This window comes from Hyperolius riggenbachi, chromosome 1, assembly GCF_040937935.1.
Source record: "Hyperolius riggenbachi isolate aHypRig1 chromosome 1, aHypRig1.pri, whole genome shotgun sequence".
NCBI lineage: Eukaryota > Metazoa > Chordata > Amphibia > Anura > Hyperoliidae > Hyperolius > Hyperolius riggenbachi.
This window is the reverse complement of record NC_090646.1, coordinates 234494191-234518883: the sequence shown is the minus strand read 5'-3', so window position 1 is coordinate 234518883 and position 24693 is coordinate 234494191. Positions and strand designations below refer to the sequence as shown.

Below are 24693 nucleotides of genomic sequence, written 5' to 3'. Positions count from 1 at the left end.
GTGTAAGGGAGACTTGCCAAAGGTCTCCTACTGAATTAGTACTGGCTTACTGAACAGGCAGAGCCGAGATTCGAACCCTGGTCTCCCGTGTCAGAGGCAAAGCCCTTAACCATTACACCATCAGCCAACTGCTAGTAACCTGCATGAATTTTACAGCGATACATTTCTATGTTTCAATAATATCTTCACAAATCAAGTGAATCACACCATACACGTGGTAGTGATTAAAGTAAATGTAAATATTAGCAATATTAAAAAAGTTATATAAGGTACTCCTCTATGCAGAAGAAAGGCTCTGGATTCTATAGAGCCTTGCCGGTCCTTTCACAATGTCCTTGTTCCAGCGCTGTCACCCCTGTTTCAGATATTCAACCAACAGGTTGAATAAGCCTTTGGAGACCTTTGGAAGCTCCCAGTGCTTCTAAAGATGCGTGGCTCTGTACTACAGCCAAGAGTGCTTCTGAAGATGGGTGGCTCCGTACTGCAGCCACGAGTGCTTCAGAAGATCCGTGGCTCCGTACTGCAGCCACGAGTGCTTCTGAAGATGGGCGGCTTCGTACTGCAGCCATGAGTGCTTCTGAAGATGGGCAGCTCCGTACTGCAGCCACGAGTGTTTCTGAAGATGCACGGCTCCGTACCGCAGCCACAAGTGCTTCTGAAGATGTGTGGCTCTATACTGCAGTCACGAGTGCTTCTGAAGATGCATGGCTCCGTACTTCAGGCACGATGCTTCTGAAGATGCACGGCTCCATACTGCAGCCATGAGTGCTTCAGAAGATGGGTGCGCCGTACTGCAGCCACGAGTACTTCTGAAGATGGGTGGCTCTGTACTGCAGCCAGGAGTGCTTCTGAAGATGGGCGGCTCCGTACTGCAGCCACGAGTGCTTCTGAAGATGCGTGGCTCCGTACTGCAGCCACGAGTGCTTCTGAAGATGCATGGCTCCGTACTGCAGCCACAAGTGCTTCTGAAGATGCACGGTTCCGTACCGCAGCCACAAGTGCTTCTGAAGATGCGCGGCTCCGTACCGCAGCCACGAGTGCTCCTGAAGATGCGCGGCTCCATACTGCAGCCACGAGTGCTTCTGAAGATGGGCGCTCCATACTGCAGCCATGAGTGTTTCTGAAGATGGGTGGCTCCATACTGCAGCCACGAGTGCTTCTGAAGATGCACGGCTCCGTACTGCAGCCACGAGTGTTTCTGAAGTTGGGCGGTTCCATACTGCAGCCACGAGTGCTTCTGAAGATGCACGGCTCCGTACTGCAGCCACCAGTGCTTCTGAAGATGCGCGGCTTCATACTGGAGCCACGAGTGCTTTTGAAGATGCGCGGCTCCATACTGCAGCCACGAGTGCTTCTGAAGATGGGTGACTCCATACTGCAGCCACGAGTGCTTCTGAAGATGCGCGACTCCATACTACAGCCACAAATGCTTCTGAAGATGCGTGACTCGGTACTGCAGCCACAAGTGCTTCTGAAGATGCGCGGCTCCTTACTGTAGCCACAAGTGCTTCTGAAAATGGGCAGCTCCGTACTGCAGCCAGGAGTACTTCTGAAGATGGGAGGCTCCGTACTGTAGCCACGAGTGCTTCTGAAGGTGTGCGGCTCCTTACTGCAGCCACCAGTGCTTCTGATGATGGATGTCTCTGTACTGCAGCCACGAATGCTTCTGAAGATGGACGGCTCTGTACTGCAGCCACGAGTGCTTCTCATGATGGGCGACTCCTTACTGCAGCCACGAGAGCTTCTGAAGATGGGCGGCTACGTACTGCAGCCATGGCTGCTTATGATGATTGGCGGCTCCGTACTGCAGCCACGAGTGCTTCTGAAGATGGGCAGCTCAGTACTGCAGCCATGAGTGCTTCTGAAGATGGGCAGCTCCGTACTGCAGCCACCAGTGCTTCTGATGATGTGCATCTCCATACTGCAGCCACGAGTGCTTCTGAAGATGGGCGGCTCCGTACTGCAGCCACGAGTGGCGAGTGCTTCTGAAGATTGGCGGCTCCGTACTGCAGCCATGAGTGCTTCTGAAGATGGGCGGCTCCGTACTGCAGCCATGAGTGCTTCTGAAGATGGGCGGCTCTGTACTGCAGCCACAAGTGCTTCTGAAGCCTTCTGAGGACTCCCGGCGTCAGCACAGCAGATTTGAACCTGCTAGAACCAGGGCTAGAATGATGCCATTGTGAGAGGATCGGAAAGGCTCTATAGGGTGCAGAAACACTTCACATTTGCTTTAAAGGGAACCAGAAACAATCTAAAATAAAAGTTTTACACATAACAGACGCTTCCTCCAGCCCCATGCACACTGATCGCTCCCACGCCGTTGTCCTCAACCTTCTGTATCGCCGGTACCGGATCCAGTAACTTCTGCCAGTCGTGACCAGTCTGCGCAAGAGAAGTGTGCTCTCTACATATCTCTCCGGCATCCTCTCAGGGATAGCAGTGGTGCCTGAAAGAGTGAATCTGTTAGCGCATTTGTTTGAACATTTGCATGCAAGAGTGCAAAGGGTTAATTTGTTTTTTAGGCAGAAGCAGGAGACTACACTGAGCAGGCAGGCAGAGGCAGGAGACTACACTGAGCAGGCAGGCAGATGCAGAAGACTTTCATAGGTACGCGGCAGGTAGAGGCAAGAGACTGCACTGAGCAATCAGGCAGAGGCAAGAGACTGCACTGAGCAGGCAGGCAGAGACAGGCAAGAAACTGTACTGCTTGTGTTGGCAAACAAACTGTCTACAACCATATACAACAGTGACATTTTCTCAAACATCCCACGACTGATTTGTAATAAGTACAAGTGTATCACACTCTGATGTGGTGGTAACCAGGTATGAAGGTTTTAGTCTCAAAATATATTATTGTGCAGATAAGCATAATTGAACAGACAAGGTATCACAACATTATCCCACACATGGAAATCATAACATAAGTCCCTGCAGCAGGAGCCTAGTCACAACTGCAAGTGCTACAATCAGTATTCTTAAAGCGGACCTAAACTCTGATGAGAAATTCACTTAAGTTAGCCATACACTGGTCGATTTGCCATTAGATCGACCAGCTGACAGATCCCTATCTGATCGAATCTGATCAGAGAGGGATCGTATGGCTGCCTTTACTGCAAACAGATTGTGAATCGATTTCAGCCTGAAACCGATCACAATCTGTGGAGCCGCCGCTGCCGCCTGTCCCCCCCCCCCCCCGATCATACATTACCTGACGCTGGCTCCCGGGCATCTTCTCCGCATCTTCTCCACGCTGCACCCGCTCCATCCCGGTGCTTCCTGTGTCACTCCGTGACCAGGAAGTTCAAATAGAGCGCCCTCTATTTGAACTTCCTGGTCACTGCAGTGACAGGAAGCGCCGGGATGGAGCGGGTGCAGCGCGGAGAAGATGCGGAGAAGACGCCCGGGAGCCAGCGTCAGGTAATGTATACCTGATCGGATCGGCCGCCGCTAGCAACGCGCTCCCTACCCGTGGGCGATCGAGGGTAATTTCCCGCACGGCGCGATTGACGGACCGATCCGATTTCGGGAGGAAATCGGATCGGCGGGTGCGTTTAGCGCAAACGATTGGCAGCAGATTCGATCCCAGGATCGAATCTGCTGTCGAAACGGCCGCGAATCGGGCCAGTGTATGGCCACCTTTAGTGTGTCTTCAGAAAGATTAGCCTGTCTAATTAAGCCTTATCAGCAAGTGTAAATCAGGGCTGTCAGCTTTGTCTGTACTGTGCCACTGTGTTCTGTCTGTGTTCTGTGGTTCCATGTTAATTTGTAAACACTAGGGGTTAACCCTTTCTGTGCTACCAGGAATACCAGGAAGTAAACACTGCAGGGTTTTTGTAAGAATTCTATAAGCTGTAAAAAAAAGAGAAATGTTTATCTTTAAAAGGAAACCTTAACCCAGGATCGAACCTCATCCTCTAATAAGTAGCTGATACCTGCTTTCCCACAAGAAATCTTTACCTTTTCTTGAATAGATCATCCGGGGTCTGTGTGGCTGATATTGTGGTGAAACCCCTCCTACACTGCGATGTCATGACCATGGTCCTGACAGTTTGCTATCTGTGAACTTTGTTGCATTGTGGGAAATAACTTCTTTTTCAACTGCCAAGCAAGCAATAGTTCCATCTGTGCATACAACTTTCAGTACAAATATTTCGTACAGATCACCTGGCAAAACTAAAGATGTCAGCACCAGTGATAAAATTCAGAATGTAAATCAGGGAGAGGAAAGGTTTTACAATGGACAAACACTGACTAAATAATCTATAAATTAATATTGTAAAAAATAAGCAATTTTATTAATTATGCTATATTCACTACAGTTCCTCTTTAAAGGTTATTATGATTTAGCTTATCTTTTAGAGCAGAGAGGAAGTTCTGAGTTTAGGTCCACATTAAGGGCCCAAGCACACTTGCAATGCTTCTGTCTTATTTTTCAGCCACACTGGCATGCATTGCTGAAAAATGCACAGAAGCTCCAAGTGTGCTCAGGCCCTTCAGAAATGGATGCATTATGCAGTAGTATGGCAACCTCAGCTATTGGCTTTTGGACATTTCCTCCCTTACTCTCACCATCTACCCTCCACCCCCCTTCAGAACCTGTATGAGCCAAAATCAATTCTGGGTACAACTCTTTTGTACTTGGCAACATAAATTCTTCTGATTCACATTGCCCAGAGGCTTCCGTGATCATCCGGTGGCCCACTGTTCCAGTGCAGAGTCCCTCTAAGCATATACAACAACAGCTTGTTGAATGCTTTTGTGGCCACACAGACCATACTTGCCCCTGCGCAGTACAGCCATGCTTGTACACAAAAGGCAGTGCAGCCAGGGAGATGAAGATGATTTTGGCCACCAGCGGTGAGTTTTCTGGTTCTGAATCATCCAGAATATTTAACTAAAAAATGTTTCTCCTCACATGTTTGCTTTAACACAGGGGGTCAGCATGCAGGAGGAAGCCCCAGGTATGTATACATTTTTATATTCCATTGTCTCAGGTTCACTTTAAAGTGGGATTGTCACCATAAAAATCAAATTTCAACAGCAACTGGTCTGAGTGTATTAAGTGATAAAGATGCTAATGCTGCATTGCAAAACTTTTTCTGCTGTTATGGTTGGCGTTATCACATACCTTAGAAGCACTGGTCCATTAATAGCCAGTTATTATTCAGTTGCATGCTGGGGGATCATTTTATCTATAATATATTCCTCCTCTTCCCTTTATTTCCCTGCTTAGCTGCCTAGCTGAAACATGATCCTCTGCTCACTTGTGTTTACAAGCAAGGCTGAGGTGACTCAGCGATTGGAGCAGAAAAGAAAAAAAGTTGAGGGAAGAAATGAAATCAGGATTTAGCCTCAAACTGTGGGCAAAAGACATGGTTCCCACCCGGAACATAATTATCTTCATTTACTTTATAAAATTCACTGAAATCAAAACGTGGACATTAATACGTGTTTTATGTAAGTAGATCAAGTATTTATATACTTATATATGTGTTTTTTCCCTGGCATAGTATGGCTAATCCTCCTGCTTTAAATGTATTGTAATGAAGGAATGAAGGAAAGCTATTGACCATTAGCCTAAACAAGGCACTAATTTTAGCTTCCTTAATTATAATTAATAGTAATACGATGTTCTTGTTTTTTCAATAAAATTAAATACAAATTATATGAAATTATAGTATTCTGATTGGTCCTGGGTTTATATAGTCAAAGAAAATCAGATCTTACATTCAAATCATGCCTAATGTTGGTGGATATCAAATCCATTTTTATAGAGTGATTTAAGATGTGAAACTGTGCAAAATCAAATCATTAATAGCAAACGTGAAAGTACAAAATGTAGGTCATCAAGGTTGGATACTTGTGTGAATATTACTTATGCAGTTCTTGTTCATTAAACTTTGTAACTCTTTCATCTTAATTTGATTATGATATTTTTTCTGGTGGATGACAAGCTTTCGCTGAACTCAGCTGGGCTCCTGGTTCGATTCCAGAGCCAATGAACATTTTTTCACTGTGGCTGAAAATTTAACACTTTCTTTTATCTCTAAATTCCACAAGAAGTTTTAGAATATTGGTATGCATGATTTTCAGCAGCACAATGAAGAGGAACTGATTCATATGATATCATGCAATGGGTAGGTTGATATTTAAATCAAATATAAACCTTTCTTCCATGAGACTCAGTTACTTTTTTCCATTTACTACTTACAATATACATTTAGTTCTCTTATCTTCTAAATTGTTAATAGTAATACTAATTAAAAAAAAAATTAAGCAATATTTCACTCTGAAACCTTAAAAATTGTAGCCTTAGGGCCCATTCACACTTAAGCGATTAGTGGGCGATTCCCGTTAATCGCTAAAACGCTAGTGCTTTTAAAGCTGCCTCTCACTGCTGTGATTGGCACCGACCGTAGGCATTTTGCATTTAGCACCAATCGCAAACGTGTTACCTACAGCTTTTTAGAGTGATTCAGAAGCGGTCGTGGTACAGTGCTTATAAATCACTATCCGCAATCGCTCTGAAATCGTGGAAGTGTCTAGTGACTTTACCGCGCTAATCGCGGTAAAATCATGTGCGCAAAATGTTAATCGCTAGCATTTTGCTATTTTCAGATGTGAACGGGGCCTTGAACTCCACTACAAATAAACAACACCTTTAACATTCTTACGACTGCGTCACACCGATTGGAGTGAGCGCGGCGGCTCCCCAGGACTGTGTAACACCAATGCGCATCAAGTTCGGGGGGCGTGTTTTGCTAGGCATCCCTGCTCCGTCACGTTATCAGTCTCGCAGCGGCGATTGCATTTGTTAAACGGCGAAATGCTGTCAATTTACATTGTACGGCGTTGCTATCTCCGGCAACGCTGTACTGGGGACAGCCGTGTCACTCCGCTGTCCCCTGGAGAGGCTTAGAAAGTGTTCGGCTCTCATAGACTGATGCCTATGAAAGCGATCACTGTGATCAGCTGGCGGGGGGATTGGCTAAAGAAAAAAAATCATCACTTTTATTTGTAAAAAAAATTAAATAAATAAATAATCACTGCCTGCAGCAGCGATCAGAGCCCACCAACAGAAAGCTCTGCTGGTGGGCAAAAAAAGGGGGAGGAATTCATTTGTGTGCACGTAAGTGTGGCTCTGCAGCAAGCCATTAAAGCTGCAGAGTGCTAATTTGTAGAAAATGGCCTGGTCACTGGGGGGAGGGGGGGGGGAGCAGGTGTAAAGCCTGTGGTCTATAAGAGGTTGAAGTAAGCCCTGCACACTGCTAAAATTAGGCTGCTTCCACTGTAGCTGATTTGCAGCATTTTCTCGCATTGTGAATTCAGATGTGGAATCGCATCCTTTTGAAATGAATAGGCTGCTTCTGAATTGCATGCGGGGAAAGAAAGAATAAATAATGCCTGCTGCAGTTTTCTGCACATCACATTCAAATGATCATAGCTGTTTCACCGTAGTGGAAAGAGGCCCTTAGGGTATTTTCATACTGACATGTTGCATGTAACAGACATATTTTGTTTGTTGCACTATCATGTAGTGCGATTCAAAGTCTATAAACAGTTTACGCCTCATCATTTGCCATGTGGGGCAACCCATAGTTACAGTGCAGAACAGCAGTGCGTTACTAGAATCTCAGATGCTGATGTATACAATGTTGTTTTTTTTAAAGAGAATTTTTATTGAGTTTTATACACAACACAAACTAAAACATTCCCATCCCACAACCCCCCTCCCCGAAGAAAGTCCTATAACCCCAAAACCCAGCAGGGCCCAAACATAATAATATAAGTACATAATCCAGCACTTAGACATATTTACTACATATAGCATACCAGAAGATAAACAACTGTGAAGTTAAATTGACCAGAACCATTGCAAGTATTTGGGGAACAGTGAATTACATATGCAGATCTGACACACTGACTGTAATATCTAAGTTGGGAACAATAGACTCTCCCTTCATTACCCACCCTCCCCAGACTTTGTCAAATTTATTAGGGTGGCCACGGGTCTGATAGGTAAGGCAGTATAAGGGTAACTGATGATTTGTCAAAGATTTGAAATCATCCAACGTTGGAGTGTTAGAAGATTTCCATTTCAGTAATAAACATTTCCTTGCATAAAAAAAGGCTATTCTAAGGAATAATTGCTTGTATTTGCCACATGTGACATTGTCAATGATGCTCAGCATTGAAGCCTTAAATGAAAGGTCGATTGGTCTCTGCAGAATTTGAGCAAGGAGATGCGTTACTTGACTCCAAAATCTCTGGACGGGCTCACAATTCCAGACACAATGAATAAAATCTGCCTCAGGACAGCCACATTTATAACATCTGGAACTAGCATTACGACTCATTTTAGAGAGTTTTAGAGGGGTATAATAAATTTGTTGCAGGCAGCCATTTAATTTGGATTAATTTATCACTGGCTTTAATCACACTGGACATATAGTGCATTTCTACTTCTGACCAGTCTGCTTCTGTTAAGTTGTAAGTCTCAGCTTTCCATTTATTTTTGGCTGTCTCAAATTTTTGAAAACCCAGTTTTTGTGACAGAACTACGTAATTTCTTGAGATTTGTTTAGAGGTGTCTTTGTTCAAAACTAAAAGTTCCAGTTCAGAGGGAGTAATACGGATGCCCGAGGTACCCATTTGAGACCTTATAGCATCTCGGAGCTGGAAGTAGCGAAACAGAGAGCGACGCGGAAGTCCACATTCAGACCTGAATCTAGCAAAGGATTTGAATTCACCATCAACAAAAATATGGTTAATATATTTGATCCCATGTTGAATCCAGAACCGACTGTCTTCCATTTTAAGGAGCTCTGGCAAACGAGGATTTGCCCATAGCGGAGTACTGGGGGAAACTGTACCTTCCACACTTGGAAATAGTTTAGAGATTGAAGTAAATACTTTCAAGGAAGAGGTTAGTAACAGAGAGCCTTGTTTAGATGGTTCTATACCTCTATAAATAAGGTTAGTTAACGCCTCATATGAGGTGGCTATGTCTGCTTCCACGTTCATAGCGGAATCTGATCTACCTGTACTCATCCATTGTTGAATGTATGTAAGTTGCGCGGCAAAATAATAGAGGCGAAAGTTCGGAAGTGCAAGGCCACCAAGTGTAGTAGGGAGATGGAGAGTGGAAAGTGACAAGCGGGGCACAGAGCCACCCCAGAGGAAGTCGGAAACCATGGCATCCAGTTTATTAAATATGCGTTTAGGGATGTAGATAGACACTGCTTGGAATATATATAGAAGTTTAGGGGCACATACCATCTTAATTATTGTGGCTCTACCAGCTAGGTTAAGTGGAAGTTTACCCCATACCTTGAATTTATCCCCCAGTGAGCTGATAATGGGCATGAGATTAGATTGGATGTAGTCTTCTGGTTTCCTTGTTATATTTACCCCCAAATATTTGAAAGAATCTGCTACCAATAACTGAGATGATTGGTGTATTACGTTTACTGCGGTTTGAGCCACTGGGAAGAGGACCGATTTGGACCAATTCACCTTTAGACCCGATACATTTTGAAAAGACTGATAAATTTTGAATACTTCTACCAATGAAGGTCCAGGATCTGCTAAGTACAAAAGTACGTCATCAGCGTACAAGGAAATACGTTCCTCCAATCTGTTAACTCTAAGACCTTCGATAACCAGGGATGATCTAATATATTCGGCTAGGGGTTCCATGGCTAATGCAAACAAAAGAGGAGATAGGGGACACCCCTGCCTCGTTCCCCTATGTATTGTAAACGGCTCAGAGATATAGGAATTGACCCTTATTCTTGCCCGGGGAAAAGCATATAGGATGTCGAACCATTTCCTGAATACCTCACCGAAGCCCATCTTGCACAACACCGCCTTCATATATGGCCACTCGACCGAGTCGAAGGCCTAGTGTGTATCCAAGGACAGTATGACTCTGAAACCTGAGTTACTATGCGGAAATTGTATATTTGAAAAGAGACGTCTGATATTTGATTTGGTGGACCTACCCGGAATAAAACCCGTTTGATCTTCATGGACCAATAACGTAATGTATTGGTTGAGCCTATTGGCTAGAACTTTTGCTAAGATTTTAGCGTCAGTGTTTATCAAAGAAATCGGTCTGTATGATTCACAGAGATCAGGGTTTTTATTTGGCTTTGGTAATAGAATAATCAGGGCCTCATAGAGTGACCCCGGAAATGCCCCGACATCCAATGAGTGTGCAAACATATCGGCCAATTTGGGAACAGATATGGATTTACTTTTAAGATACCATTCCACTGGAATGCCATCTGGGCCTGGGGTTTTCCCCTTTTTAAAGGATTCAATAGCTAGTGAGATTTCAAATTCTGAGATGGGCAGATCTAGCGCCAACCTGGCTGACTCATCCAGGCAGGGCAGGTCTATTTTATCCAAAAAGGAAGGTATGGAGGTCGTACAGTTTCCAATCTTACTAGTATATAGGTCAGAGTAAAAGTCAAAAAATTCTTTGGCAATATCAGCTGAAGTGGTACTAAATGTGCCTGAATTATTAAGGATTCTTGGGATAGCATTTATTGATTCGTTTGATCTCAACATGTATGACAACAGCTTACTGCATTTGTTTCCAAATTCAAAAGCTTTTTGCCTGTATATGACTTCTCTACGTTTTGCCCGCCTCACCAACTCCAGCTCCAGAGATCTCCTGGCCAGGGCCCAGGTCTCATACGCTGCGGGACCTGGAGATAAGGTCAACTGATTTTTTGCTTCTTTAGCTTTGCTTTCAATAAAATCCTGAGAGGCCTTATCATTTTGTCTAATAACCGACATGGAGGCTCTGAATGCTCCTCTCAACACTGCCTTGCTCGCATCCCAGCATACATTTAACTCGGCTGACCCAGTGTTCTCCACCCAGTAGTGCTCCATAGATTCTATACATGGCATTAACACTGTCTGATCTTCCAGCCACCAAGGGCCCATTCTCCAATGACCTAGTTGCCGCGCATCAAGATATCGCAGGTCACAGACCATTGGAGAGTGGTCCGAGATACCGTGAGAGAGATATTTGATCTCCTCCACGAGTGGTAATATATCTCTGGTGCCTAGACACATATCTATTCTTGACATAGATTTAAATTGGTCTGAGTAACACGAGTAATCTAAACGCTCTGGGAAGCGCCATCTCCAAATGTCAGTTACATCCAGGCTGGACATCCATTCTACCAGCTGAGGACAGGCTCGGGTGGTTTTGGAAAGTTTGTCCATTTGCAGGTCAATGACGGCATTAAAGTCGCCAGCTATAAGAATTGGGCCATCCAGCCTGTCACGGATTTTAGTAGTCAGTGCATCAAGGACTGAGACAGAGAAGGGCGGGGGAACATACAGAGAAACCACAGTGAATTTTCTCCCTTCAATGGCCACTGTAACTATTGTGAATCTACCTGCTGTGTCTACCTGGACTCCACATACTGAACCTGGAAAGTTTTTGCTGATTAATACTGCTGTACCTCTTGCAAAGGAGGAAAAGTGTGATACATGGTAACTTGCTATCCAGGTTTTTTTTTAAAGAAAGTACTCTACCACCTGTTAAGTGGGTTTCCTGCAAGCATATAATATGGGGTGAGAGTTTTTTCAGATAGTCAAATACCAGTCTGCGCTTTATAACATTATTCAGTCCCCTAGTGTTCCAAGATACTATACGTAAATTAGCCATGGTCAAAGAAAAGGATGGATTTAGAAACCTCCAGATGTTTTACCACTAAGGCTGGATAATTAATAACAAAAGTATGAGATTGTAGGACCCTACCCCCCTCTACACCACCTACCTCAACCCCCCCCCTAGCCCACCCCACTCCCTATAACTGAATCTAGGAAGTTTCATTCCCCGAACTTACTTAACTTGGGTGTCTGTGGTGGCCAGCCCTCCCCACCCATGTTAAGTAGGATGTACATAGAGTTGAGCTGAAATTTTCGTAATTTCGCATTAGTAAAATTACGCATGCGAAATTTGCGATTACGATGCGAAATTACAGTAGCGTAATTGCCATTAAAATCGTAATTGAAAATACCGTAAGCGTAATTTTCAACGCGTAATTTCGCATTTCGTTCATGCCGTAATTTCGCATTAAACGCTACCGTAATTTCGCGTTAAACCGTAACGCTCCGTATAATATAAAAAAGCCGCCGACTTTAAGGGTTAATAGCAAAGCCCCCTTAAATGCTAAAAGCCTCAAATTTGGAGAATATATTAAGGAGATCAGGAGGAATAAGAGGACATTTTTTTTTTTCAAAAAGACCTTATAGTTTTTGAAAAAATCGATGTTAAAGTTTCAAAGGAAAAATGTAAACATTTAAAAACCCGCCGACTTTAACGGTTAATAGCAAAGCCTGCTTAAAGTTTAGGAACACCAAATTCCCAGGGTATATTAAGGGGATCAGTGGGAATAAGAGGAAAAATTTTTTTTTCAAAAAGACCTTATAGTTTTTGAGAAAATCGATTTTTAAGTTTCAAGGGCAAAAATGTCTTTTAAATGCAGAAAATGTCAGTTTTTTTTGCACAGGTAACAATAGTGTATTATTTTCATAGATTCCCCCAAGTGGAAAGAGTTTTACTTACTTCGTTCTGAGTGTGGGAAATATTTTAAAAAAAACGATGTGGGGTCCCCCCTCCCAGACCTCTTTAACCCCTTGTCCCCCATGCAGGCTGGGATAGCCAGAATGCGGAGCACCGGCCGCGTGGGGCTCCGCACCCTGACTATACCAGCCCGCATGGTCCATGGATTGGGGGGTCTCGGAAGGGGAGGGGCAGCCAAGCTTTCCCCTCCCCCTCCGAGCCCTTGTCCAATCCAAGGACAAGGGGCTCTTCTCCACCTCCGATGGGCGGTGGAGGTGGAGGCCGCGATTTCCTGGGGGGGAGGTTCATGGTGGAATCTGGGAGTCCCCTTTAAAAAGGGGTCCCCCAGATGCCCACCCCCCCTCCCAGGAGAAATGAGTATAGAGGTACTTGTACCCCTTACCCATTTCCTTTAAGAGTTAAAAGTAAATAAACACACAAACACTTAGAAAAAGTATTTTAATTGAACAAAAAACATAACCACGAAAAAAGTCCTTTAATATTCTTAATTAACCATTAATACTTACCTGTCCCTTTAAATAAATGATCCCTCGAAATAGCCTCGGAAATGTTCTATCAGTTACAATGTAACAAAGTTATTACAATGTAACAACTTTGTTACATTGTAACTACGCCGCACCCGACGTCACTCGCCGCCGCCGCATACGCGTCTGCGCTGCACACATTCCCGACAGAGCTCTGAGCTATATAGCTCAGAGCTCTGAGAAGCATCTTTGTATTTTGGCTCCAAGGAGCCCCATTGGTCCTTAGCAGACCAATGGGGTTCCTTCAAATCAAAAGGAACCCCATTGGTCTGCTAAGGACCAATGGGGCTCCTTGGAGCCCAAATACAAAGATGCTTCTCAGAGCTCTGAGCTATATAGCTCAGAGCTCTGTCGGGTCCGTGCAGGACGCTAAGTCCCCGCAGCTCCCGCTGCCCTCCCCGCCTCTCCCACATGTCACCCACATGTCACCCACATGTGGGTGACAGATGTGGGCGGGGTGGACAGCGGGAGCTGCGGGGACTTAGCGTCCTGCACGGACCCGACAGAGCTCTGAGCTATATAGCTCAGAGCTCTGAGAAGCATCTTTGTATTTGGGCTCCAAGGAGCCCCATTGGTCCTTAGCAGACCAATGGGGTTCCTTTTGATTTGAAGGAACCCCATTGGTCTGCTAAGGACCAATGGGGCTCCTTGGAGCCAAAATACAAAGATGCTTCTCAGAGCTCTGAGCTATATAGCTCAGAGCTCTGTCGGGAATGTGTGCAGCGCAGACGCGTATGCGGCGGCGGCGAGTGACGTCGGGTGCGGCGTAGTTACAATGTAACAAAGTTGTTACATTGTAATAACTTTGTTACATTGTAACTGATAGAACATTTCCGAGGCTATTTCGAGGGATCATTTATTTAAAGGGACAGGTAAGTATTAATGGTTAATTAAGAATATTAAAGGACTTTTTTCGTGGTTATGTTTTTTGTTCAATTAAAATACTTTTTCTAAGTGTTTGTGTGTTTATTTACTTTTAACTCTTAAAGGAAATGGGTAAGGGGTACAAGTACCTCTATACTCATTTCTCCTGGGAGGGGGGGGGGGCATCTGGGGGACCCCTTTTTAAAGGGGACTCCCAGATTCCACCATGAACCTCCCCCCCAGGAAATCGCGGCCTCCACCTCCACCGCCCATCGGAGGTGGAGAAGAGCCCCTTGTCCTTGGATTGGACAAGGGCTCGGAGGGGGAGGGGAAAGCTTGGCTGCCCCTCCCCTTCCGAGACCCCCCAATCCATGGACCATGCGGGCTGGTATAGTCAGGGTGCGGAGCCCCACGCAGCCGGTGCTCCGCATTCTGGCTATCCCAGCCTGCATGGGGGACAAGGGGTTAAAGAGGTCTGGGAGGGGGGACCCCACGTCGTTTTTTTTTTATATTTCCCACACTCAGAACGAAGTAAGTAAAACTCTTCCCACTTGGGGGAATCTATGAAAATAATACACTATTGTTACCTGTGCAAAAAAAACTGACATTTTCCGCATTTAAAAGACATTTTTGCCCTTGAAACTTAAAAATCGATTTTCTCAAAAACTATAAGGTCTTTTTGAAAAAAATGTTTTCCTCTTATTCCCACTGATCCCCTTAATATACCCTAGGAATTTGGTGTTCCTAAACTTTAAGCAGGCTTTGCTATTAACCGTTAAAGTCGGCGGGTTTTTAAATGTATACATTTTTACTTTGAAACTTTAACATCGATTTTCTCAAAAACTATAAGGTCTTTTTGAAAAAAAATTTTTCCCTCTTATTCCTCCTGATCTCCTTAATATATTCTCCAAATTTGAGGCTCTTAGCATTTAAGGGGGCTTTGCTATTAACCCTTAAAGTCGGCGGCTTTTTTATATCGTACGGAGCGTTACGGATTAACGCGAAATTACGGTAGCGTTTAATGCGAAATTACGGCATGAACAAATAACCATTGTAATGCGAAAATTACGCGAAAATTACGCTTACGCGAAATTTCGCGAAATCCTTCTTCATTACGATTATGTACTTACGGCCATAATCGTAATTACACTAATTACGCGAAATTACGCGAAATCGTAATTAGGTCATTACGCTCATCTCTAGATGTACATAAACTAGTTCTTTTAATAAGCTTGTCCTTAGCTGAGTATAGTTCCAAGGCCCAACAAAGTAGACTATTGAGATGGCCTGAGTTTTCAATATGGATAACCAACCGCTCAGATAGAAAATACTGAGGATGTTGAAAATGCACCTGGGAACAGTGAATAGCACTTGAGAAGCAACATATTCTTCAAACTAATACTGTGCATATCAATTGTAATAATACCATATAGCAAACAGTGTGTGTAATTATAACAAAACCTGTGCAGCATAGATCACTGTAACAAATATATACGTATATAAGCCCATATATATATATATATATATATACATATATATATATATATATATATATATATATATATATATATATATATATATATATATATATATATATATATATATAAAACTACATGTATACGTATAAATAAACCAACATTCACACAGGGATTTAAGTTGAGCATATTATGCACTAGCTAGCTTGATGCAGTTTGAAATATGCATATATAAGTAAAAGGACAAGAAAGAGGTGTATTTTTTGAGTACATAACATAATATCCGTCCTGCTCCATGATATAACTGTTGGTGCTGAGTATAGGTAACATGCCTACAAATAGGAGATAGGTATCATCTCACACATTCGTGTGTCGCGTAAGACGCTGTGGAGATATATTGAGGTGCTGATGATATTAAGGATAACAGGAACATATTCTTTCATTTTTTTTCTGCCAGAAGGGAGCAGGTTACCTTGAGTTGCTTGGGGCAAGGAAATGGGTGATTGTCTTGACCATATGAGGTGCTTTGAGTCTGTATGCAGTTCCTCTGAGAGTGCTAATGGGATTATCTGCCTGGCTTTTGAACTCAGGAGACGGCCCATTGTCTCAATACACAAAGCAAGAGGACCAGAGCCTGGAGACTAACACAGGAACGTTTGAAATGTACATGACAGGCTATTAGAAATGGGTGAAGTCCTGTTGATACCATTTTTTACCTGTGGAAATTAAATCATTAGTGGAGGTGCAAAACTATACCTGTAAATTACATCTAATAAAACGGAGACAGGAAAAAGCCTTAATCAAGTTTTCACCTGGAGTTGAAAGACTCACTTCACAATCTTTGATGTATAGACTTTTACCTGGAAATGGAATATGTCTGAGATTTAATTAAAACCTAGTTCCTCCCCTCCCCAAGGAAGTTGCAGCCTCCAGGCGTAGCTCAGGGTATAAAAAGCAGAGGCAAATGCCTAGTGACCATCTGCTCTGGGAGTTAGCGCATAGCTAGAGTCGATCTCGACTTCCGGTCGAACAAGCGGCATGCTCCTGCCGACAACGTTGAGACCTTCAAGTTGGTAACGTTTTTTTAATCCCCATTTTTATTTTACGCAAATATCCGTGTGTGTTATCTTTGTAACTTTTATCTTGTAACTATTTTTACTTTGTTTTTTGTAATCTTTTTGTATATATTAAGTTCTGCATTGTTCTATGTTTTTCTAGAATATTAAATTATTATTTAATAAGTTTGACTTCTGCCGTACTAAACTAACACTCATAGTCTCTTCTAGGCTATGAGTGTTAGTTTAGTACGGCAGAAGTTAAACTTATTAAATAATAATTTAATATTCTAGAAAAACATAGAACAATGCAGAACTTAATATATACAAAAAGATTACAAAAACAAAGTAAAAATAGTTACAAGATAAAAGTTACAAAGATAACACACACGGATATTTGCGTAAAATAAAAATGGGGATTAAAAAAACGTTACCAACTTGAAGGTCTCAACGTTGTCGGCAGGAGCATGCCGCTTGTTCGACCGGAAGTCGAGATCGACTCTAGCTATGCGCTAACTCCCAGAGCAGATGGTCACTAGGCATTTGCCTCTGCTTTTTATACTCTGAGCTACGCCTGGAGGCTGCAACTTCCTTGGGGAGGGGAGGAACTAGGTTTTAATTAAATCTCAGACATATTCCATTTCCAGGTAAAAGTCTATACATCAAAGATTGTGAAGTGAGTCTTTTAACTCCAGGTGAAAACTTGATTAAGGCTTTTTCCTGTCTCCGTTTTATTAGATGTAATTTACAGGTATAGTTTTGCACCTCCACTAATGATTTAATTTCCACAGGTAAAAAATGGTATCAACAGGACTTCACCCATTTCTAATAGCCTGTCATGTACATTTCAAACGTTCCTGTGTTAGTCTCCAGGCTCTGGTCCTCTTGCTTTGTGTATTGAGACAATGGGCCGTCTCCTGAGTTCAAAAGCCAGGCGGATAATCCCATTAGCACTCTCAGAGGAACTGCATACAGACTCAAAGCACCTCATATGGTCAAGACAATCACCCATTTCCTTGCCCCAAGCAACTCAAGGTAACCTGCTCCCTTCTGGCAGAAAAAAATGAAAGAATATGTTCCTGTTATCCTTAATATCATCAGCACCTCAATATATCTCCACACCTCCGCCGTTAACTTGGTGCAAGGCAGATGATCTTCCCAAATTATCCTGCCAGCACCTACATTGTTGGTTCAGCTTGACGGGACAGTCCGTCAGCATTCCCATGATTGCTCCCCTTCCTATGTTGAATGGTGAAGCTATATTGTTGGAGAACTAAGCTCCATCTCAGCAGTTTTCCATTGTCCCCAGAAACCCGATGTAACCAACTAAGAGGGTTGTGGTCGGTTACGACGGTGAATACACGACCGTAGAGATAGTGCTGCAGCTTTTGTAGGGCCCATACAATTGCCAAGCACTCCTTCTCTATGGTGGCGTAAGCTACCTCCCGGGGTAGCAGCTTCCGACTTAAGTACAGAATCGGATGTTCTTCCCCAGTTTGGTTTACCTGGCTTAATACAGCACCTAGGCCAAAGGCTGAGGCGTCCGTCTGGACTACAATCCGTCGGCTGAAGTCTGGCGCTTGCAACACGGGAGGGCTGGCTAGGGCCCTCTTCAGAGCTGTGAATGACTGTTCACATTCTGGCGTCCAGAGAATCTGCTTGGGCAGCTTCTTTTTGGTGAGATCTGTCAATGGCTTGGCGAGGGCACTGTAGTTGGGGACAAACTTTCTATAGTACCCAGCCGTTCCTAAGAAGGACTGAATCTGCTTCTTCGTGTGGGGGGTGGGCCAGGACACAATGGCATCTACCTTCCCAGTATCTGGACGAAGCTCTCCCCCCCCCCACCACATGTCCCAGGTACTGTACCTGTTTCTTGCCTATCTGACACTTGCTAGGCTTGACTGTTAGTCCTGCTGCAGTGATGCGTCCCAGAACCTGTGACAGCTGTGCTAAGTGGTCGTTCCAGTTGGCGCTAAACACGGCGATGTCATCTAGGTAGGCGACAGCGCAGTGTTCCAAACCTTCCAGGAGACCATTTACAACCCTTTGGAAGGTGGCAGGGGCGTTTTTCATTCCAAAAGGCATTACATTAAATTCAAACAGACCTGAGGGGGTGATAAAGGCAGACCTCTCTCGTGCCTCAGCTGTTAGAGGGACCTGCCAGTATCCCCGACTCAAATCCACGATTGTTAGATATTGCGCGCCAGCTAGCTTATCTAACAATTCGTCGACCCTCGGCATTGGGTAAGCATCTGACGCAGTTATCAAATTTAGTTTTCGATAATCTACACAGAACCGAGTGGTCTGGTCCCGTTTGGGTACTAGCACTACAGGTGATGCCCATGCGCTGTGCGACCGTTGGATCACCCCTAGTGACAGCATTTCCTCAATCTCCTTGCTGATGTGGGCCTGAACCTCAGGGGAGACTCTATAGGCTGACTGTCTAACCGGCTTGTTATTTCCGGTGTCAACATGGTGTACAGCCAGGCTGGTCAGACCAGGGCGGGCTGTAAAGGTATCACGGTAAAGGGTCAGCACATCAGATAGCCCAGCCTGCTGCTCTGCTGTCAACTCCGGATTGATCTGCACCTTGGCAACAGAGTCGGTTTCCTGGGTGGATGCCAGGATGTCAACCAGGGCCTCTGCTTCACCGTCCGGTAGCAAACTGCAGACAGGGAGAGCGCAAGCGGTTCTAGCATGATGTTCCTTTAACATATTTACATGGTATGTTTTCAGCTGCTTACCTCGGTCATCCAGCGCGACCACATAGGTCACATCACTAATCTTCCTATGTATGGTATAGGGCCCATCCCAAGCGGCCTGCAGCTTATTCTGTCGCATCGGGTTTAGGACCCATACCTTGCGACCTACCTCATAAACTCTCTCCCTAGCCCCGTGGTCATACCACTGCTTCTGGGTGGCCTGGGCTTGAGTCAGATTCTCTCGCACTAACCCCACCAGGGTGTCCATCTTTTCCCGGAACTTTAGAACGTATTCCACTATGGAGACCCCGGGACCCATGTCCTGCCCCTCCCAGACCTCTCGAAGGAGATCGAGGGGTCCGCGTACCCTCCTCCCATATAATAGCTCAAAGGGCGAGAACCCGGTGGATGCCTGGGGCACCTCACGATAAGCAAACAGTAAGTGGGGCAGGTATCACTCCCAGTCTCTCCCTTGCGATTCAACAAACACCCTTAGCATCTGTTTCAGAGTACCATTGAACCGCTCACATAACCCATTTGTCTGGGGGTGGTAAGGGCTGGCCATGATGTGTTCTACCTGCATTTGTTTACAGAGGCATTCCATTAGGCGCGACATGAATTGCGGGCCGTGATCGGTGAGCATTTCACGGGGAAAACCGACCCGTGAGAAAATGCGCACCAATGCGTCCGCAACCTTGTCTGCCCGTATGGAGCTCAGGGCTACAGCTTCAGGGTAGCGAGTGGCATAATCTACCACCGTGAGAATGAAACGTTTCCCTGTGCTGCTGGGTATTGCCAGAGGCCCAATTATGTCAACAGCAACCCTTTGGAAGGGCTCCTCTATTATGGGTAAGGGCCTCAGTGGGGCTTTGTCGGTGTCACCTGCTTTGCCGACCCGCTGACAGGCGACACAAGACCGGCAAAAATCAGCAATATCTGTCCCCATGTGGGGCCAATAAAAATTGTGGGCAAGCCGGGATTTGGTCTTGCGGATCCCCAAGTGACCAGCCAGGGGCACCTCATGTGCTATTCTTAATAGCTGCTCCCTGTACCTGTGGGGAACAATCAACTGCCGGTCGGCCTCCTCCACTTCAGACGGCTCAGAGGCAATAACCTTTCTGTACAGTCTGCCGTGTTCCCAGTACACCCTCACTTTGTCGCCCTCCACCGGTGCCCTGTCCGCCAGACTCCTGAGCTCTTCCAGGCTGCTATCAAGTCGCACAGCCTCGGAGAACTCAGCGCTGTCGGCCACAGGCACCAGGGAGGTGGCAAACTGAGAGGCCTCTGGGTCCTCAGAGCCAGGCTCTGAGGTGGAAGAGCCCGACCCAGTGACATCAGCCCCTTCAGTGGACAATTCGTCTGCTGCAGCCCGGTGAGCACTGCGGGTCACCACTGCAGCTGACGGAGCGTTCACTGTACACATGTCATCATGCAACACATCACATATTACATCAACATTATCTGCATTCATGGTAACAACGTGTCCTCCTCCAGGCCTGGGCACTAGAGACTCACTAGGGCTGGCTCCTAGTACACAGTCCGTAGCCCCTGGGGCCTCACCAGCACTCCCCGCTTGCACAGCATTATCACACAGTACCTTGCAAGAGTCCTGAACTTCTGCAGGGGATGCAGGCTCCATGGGGTGTGGAGTAGGCTCATACCGGGCCACTAACCGTCCCAGGTCAGTACCCAACAAAACGTTTGTGGGGATGGCATCCGTTACCCCCACTTCTTTCATTCCGCTGCCGGCCCCCCAATCCAGGTGGACCAAGGCGGTGGGTATGGCGGGGGTGACGCCCCCAACTCCTTTGACAGCCATAGTCTTGCCAGGAATGTACTCCTCAGGGTTCACAAGCTGGGGGTGCACTAGAGTCACCTCTGCTCCAGTGTCTCTTAGACCGGTGGTAACTGTATCCCCAACCGTGACAGGTTGCAGGTTCTCTGCATAGCTACCTGCATTCCTGGTGGCACACAACGCATTCCGGGCCCCGCCAGAGTTTGGGGCTTCCTTCTTCTTTTCTGGGCACGTAGCACTGATGTGACCCGGTTTGTTACAGGCAAAACATCTCCGAGTGTCAACGGTGGCTGTTCTACCTCCAGGCGGCTGCGGGACTTGGCTTCGCTGGGTGCTCAGAGGAGAAGGTCTCGCAGGCTTTTCTCCCTTCCAGCTGGGCGCCGTAGTCCTCCGAAAATCAGATGCTCGATTGGACGTGTAGGCATCAGCAACTTTCGCTGCCTCATCCACGGTCTTTGGCTCTCGGTCCCGTACAAACTGCCGGACCTCAACAGGGCAAGTGTGGAGGAACTGGTCTTTTATTATCAGTTCCTGCAGGGCATCAAAGGTTTCAACAGCCAGTCCTTTTACCCACTGCTGGAAGGCAGTGCGCAGGTTGCACGCATGATCCAGGTAACTGTCATTAGGACCTCGCTGCACTGTCCTGAAACGTTTGCGATACACCTCTGGCGTGAGGTGGTATCGTGCAATGATGGCTTTCTTAATTGCCTCAAAGTCTGTTTCTTCCTCCTGGGGGAGACTCACAAACGCCTCCAGGGCCTTGCCTCTCAGCCCTGGTGTGAGGTATCTTGCCCACTGCTCACGGGGCACCCCATACTGCCGACAAGTCCTTTCAAACCCCTGTAGGAAAGTGTCTATGTCAGAGTCCTTGTCCATAGCGGGGAACTTATCCAGGGGGATTCTGTGGACTCGCTCACCTTCGCGTTCTGCGGGTCCAGCAGACCGGTTCTGCTGCTGAAGTTTAGCCAGCTCCAGCTGGTGTTGCCGTTCAGCACTTTCCCTCTCGGCCTGGTGTCGCTGTGCAGCTTGTTCCCTCTCGGCCTGGAGTCTGTCCCTCTCGGCCTGGAGTCGCTGTGCAGCTTGTTCCCTCTCGGCCTGGAGTCGCTGTGCCGCTTGTTCCTTCTCTGCCTGTCGGTGCAGTAGGATCAGCTTTAGGCGCAGTTCAGGATCAGCCGAGTTCAGTAGCTGTAGATCAGCTTCCAGAGATGTCATCTCAGTGTTCGTGGATCATCCAGGACATCGTCTCCACTCGCATCCTGTAGCGGGAGCGATTCCTCCTCTGGCGTGTCGTGAGCTGCATCCACTGACGTTGAAGCACGGGCTTGCTCTGCCTCATCATACTCCTCGAGCGCACGAACTAACTGCTCCTTAGTTAGGCCGCTCACCGTCTTGATGCCTTTGTGCTCACACAGGTTGAGTAGTATCTCTTTGTTTTGCCTTGCATAGCTGGATGCTTTCTGAGCCATCGTGTTGCACAAAATAAAAAGAAAAAAGGGGGGAGGGAAAGCAAACACCAAGTGTGTATCTTTGAACCAAAAAAAAACGTATATAGATTCTGCACTGAGTAGACTTCTGTAGGCTAGTTGCTTCTAGCAAGCTTCCAGCCTTTAGTACTCAGAATAGCGAGCTAAACTGCGTACTAATGTACTAAACGATGCCACCACTGCCAGCCAATTATGTCAGGAACCGGCCCGCGGCACGCCTGCGTATACGGTTCCCGACTGCGGGTTTGACCAGATTGAGAGAGGAAGCAGCCTTAGTCAAGCTAAAACAAGGCTGGGACCCCTCAGAACACCTCTCTCTCACTGCCACCACTAGCGGTTCGCTAGACACTTCCACTCTGCTGTCGAGTCCTCATTGCGCACTCCGCGTTTTCGTATTTGGGTCAGCTTTGCGCTTAGGCCAAATACGGGAACGCCACGCACCCACACACACACACAGTTGCAATCTTACACTGTCGTGAAGCAAAGACCCACTAACAGTCGTTCCGAACGATACTGTTAGCCACTCTGCTGTCGCTACTCGCACTGGCGTTGTTCGTACGTTGGGTCAGCTGCGCGCTTAGGCCAACGTATGACAAACGCCCCCACACACAATGCAATTACAATTTCATACGGTAGTGTTGCTCAAGCGTACAATTAGGCATGAACTTATACACGGTTACACTTCAGTCTCTTCTAGGCTATGAGTGTTAGTTTAGTACGGCAGAAGTCAAACTTATTAAATAATAATTTAATATTCTAGAAAAACATAGAACAATGCAGAACTTAATATATACAAAAAGATTACAAAAAACAAAGTAAAAATAGTTACAAGATAAAAGTTACAAAGATAACACACACGGATATTTGCGTAAAATAAAAATGGGGATTAAAAAAACGTTACCAACTTGAAGGTCTCAACGTTGTCGGCAGGAGCATGCCGCTTGTTCGACCGGAAGTCGAGATCGACTCTAGCTATGCGCTAACTCCCAGAGCAGATGGTCACTAGGCATTTGCCTCTGCTTTTTATACTCTGAGCTACGCCTGGAGGCTGCAACTTCCTTGGGGAGGGGAGGAACTAGGTTTTAATTAAATCTCAGACATATTCCATTTCCAGGTAAAAGTCTATACATCAAAGATTGTGAAGTGAGTCTTTCAACTCCAGGTGAAAACTTGATTAAGGCTTTTTCCTGTCTCCGTTTTATTAGATGTAATTTACAGGTATAGTTTTGCACCTCCACTAATGATTTAATTTCCACAGGTAAAAAATGGTATCAACAGGACTTCACCCATTTCTAATAGCCTGTCATGTACATTTCAAACGTTCCTGTGTTAGTCTCCAGGCTCTGGTCCTCTTGCTTTGTGTATTGAGACAATGGGCCGTCTCCTGAGTTCAAAAGCCAGGCGGATAATCCCATTAGCACTCTCAGAGGAACTGCATACAGACTCAAAGCACCTCATATGGTCAAGACAATCACCCATTTCCTTGCCCCAAGCAACTCAAGGTAACCTGCTCCCTTCTGGCAGAAAAAAATGAAAGAATATGTTCCTGTTATCCTTAATATCATCAGCACCTCAATATATCTCCACAGACGCGATCGAATTTCTTATCACACTGGTATTCCTTGTTCATCTAACCATTGGGAGACCTCTTCTGCTGTAAAAAAGAAGTGGGTCTTGCCATCATGCAGAACTTTCAGTTTAACAGGAAACAGCATACTGTATTGTAGCTGGTTGTCGCGCATACGCTTTTTAACTTGAATAAAGGTGGCTCTCTTCTTCTGGATCTCAAGAGAAAAGTCTTGATAAATTGAGACTTTGACCCCGTTGATAAAGAGATCAGGATGATTTCTGGCTTCACGCAGGATTGCCACTTTGTCTCTGTAATTGAGAAACTTCATTACAATGGGACGGGGAGCAGCGCCTGGTTTTGGTGGTCCTCTGGGTACTCTATGAGCTCTTTCTATAGCGTAAGCATGAGAGACAGACAAATCAGGCAGGGCCTCTTTAAACCAGTTTTCAAAAAAGATTTCAGGATCAGGGCCCTCTGTTTTTTCAGGAACCCCCACCAGCCTGAGATTGCAGCGGCGGGCCCTATTTTCCAGGTCATCGAGTTTAACTGAGTGTGCCGTTGAAGTTTTTGTCACCCTTTGGACCTTTTGTTGCAGGGGTGCGACAGTATCTTCT

General features: G+C 45.6%; 1 pseudogene; it reads right to left on the bottom strand.

The window, feature by feature from the left end:
• Positions 1-2128: 2128 nt before the first annotated feature.
• LOC137569882 (uncharacterized) lies at positions 2129-22473 on the bottom strand (annotated as a pseudogene).
• Between the last annotated feature and the right edge of the window lie 2220 nt (positions 22474-24693).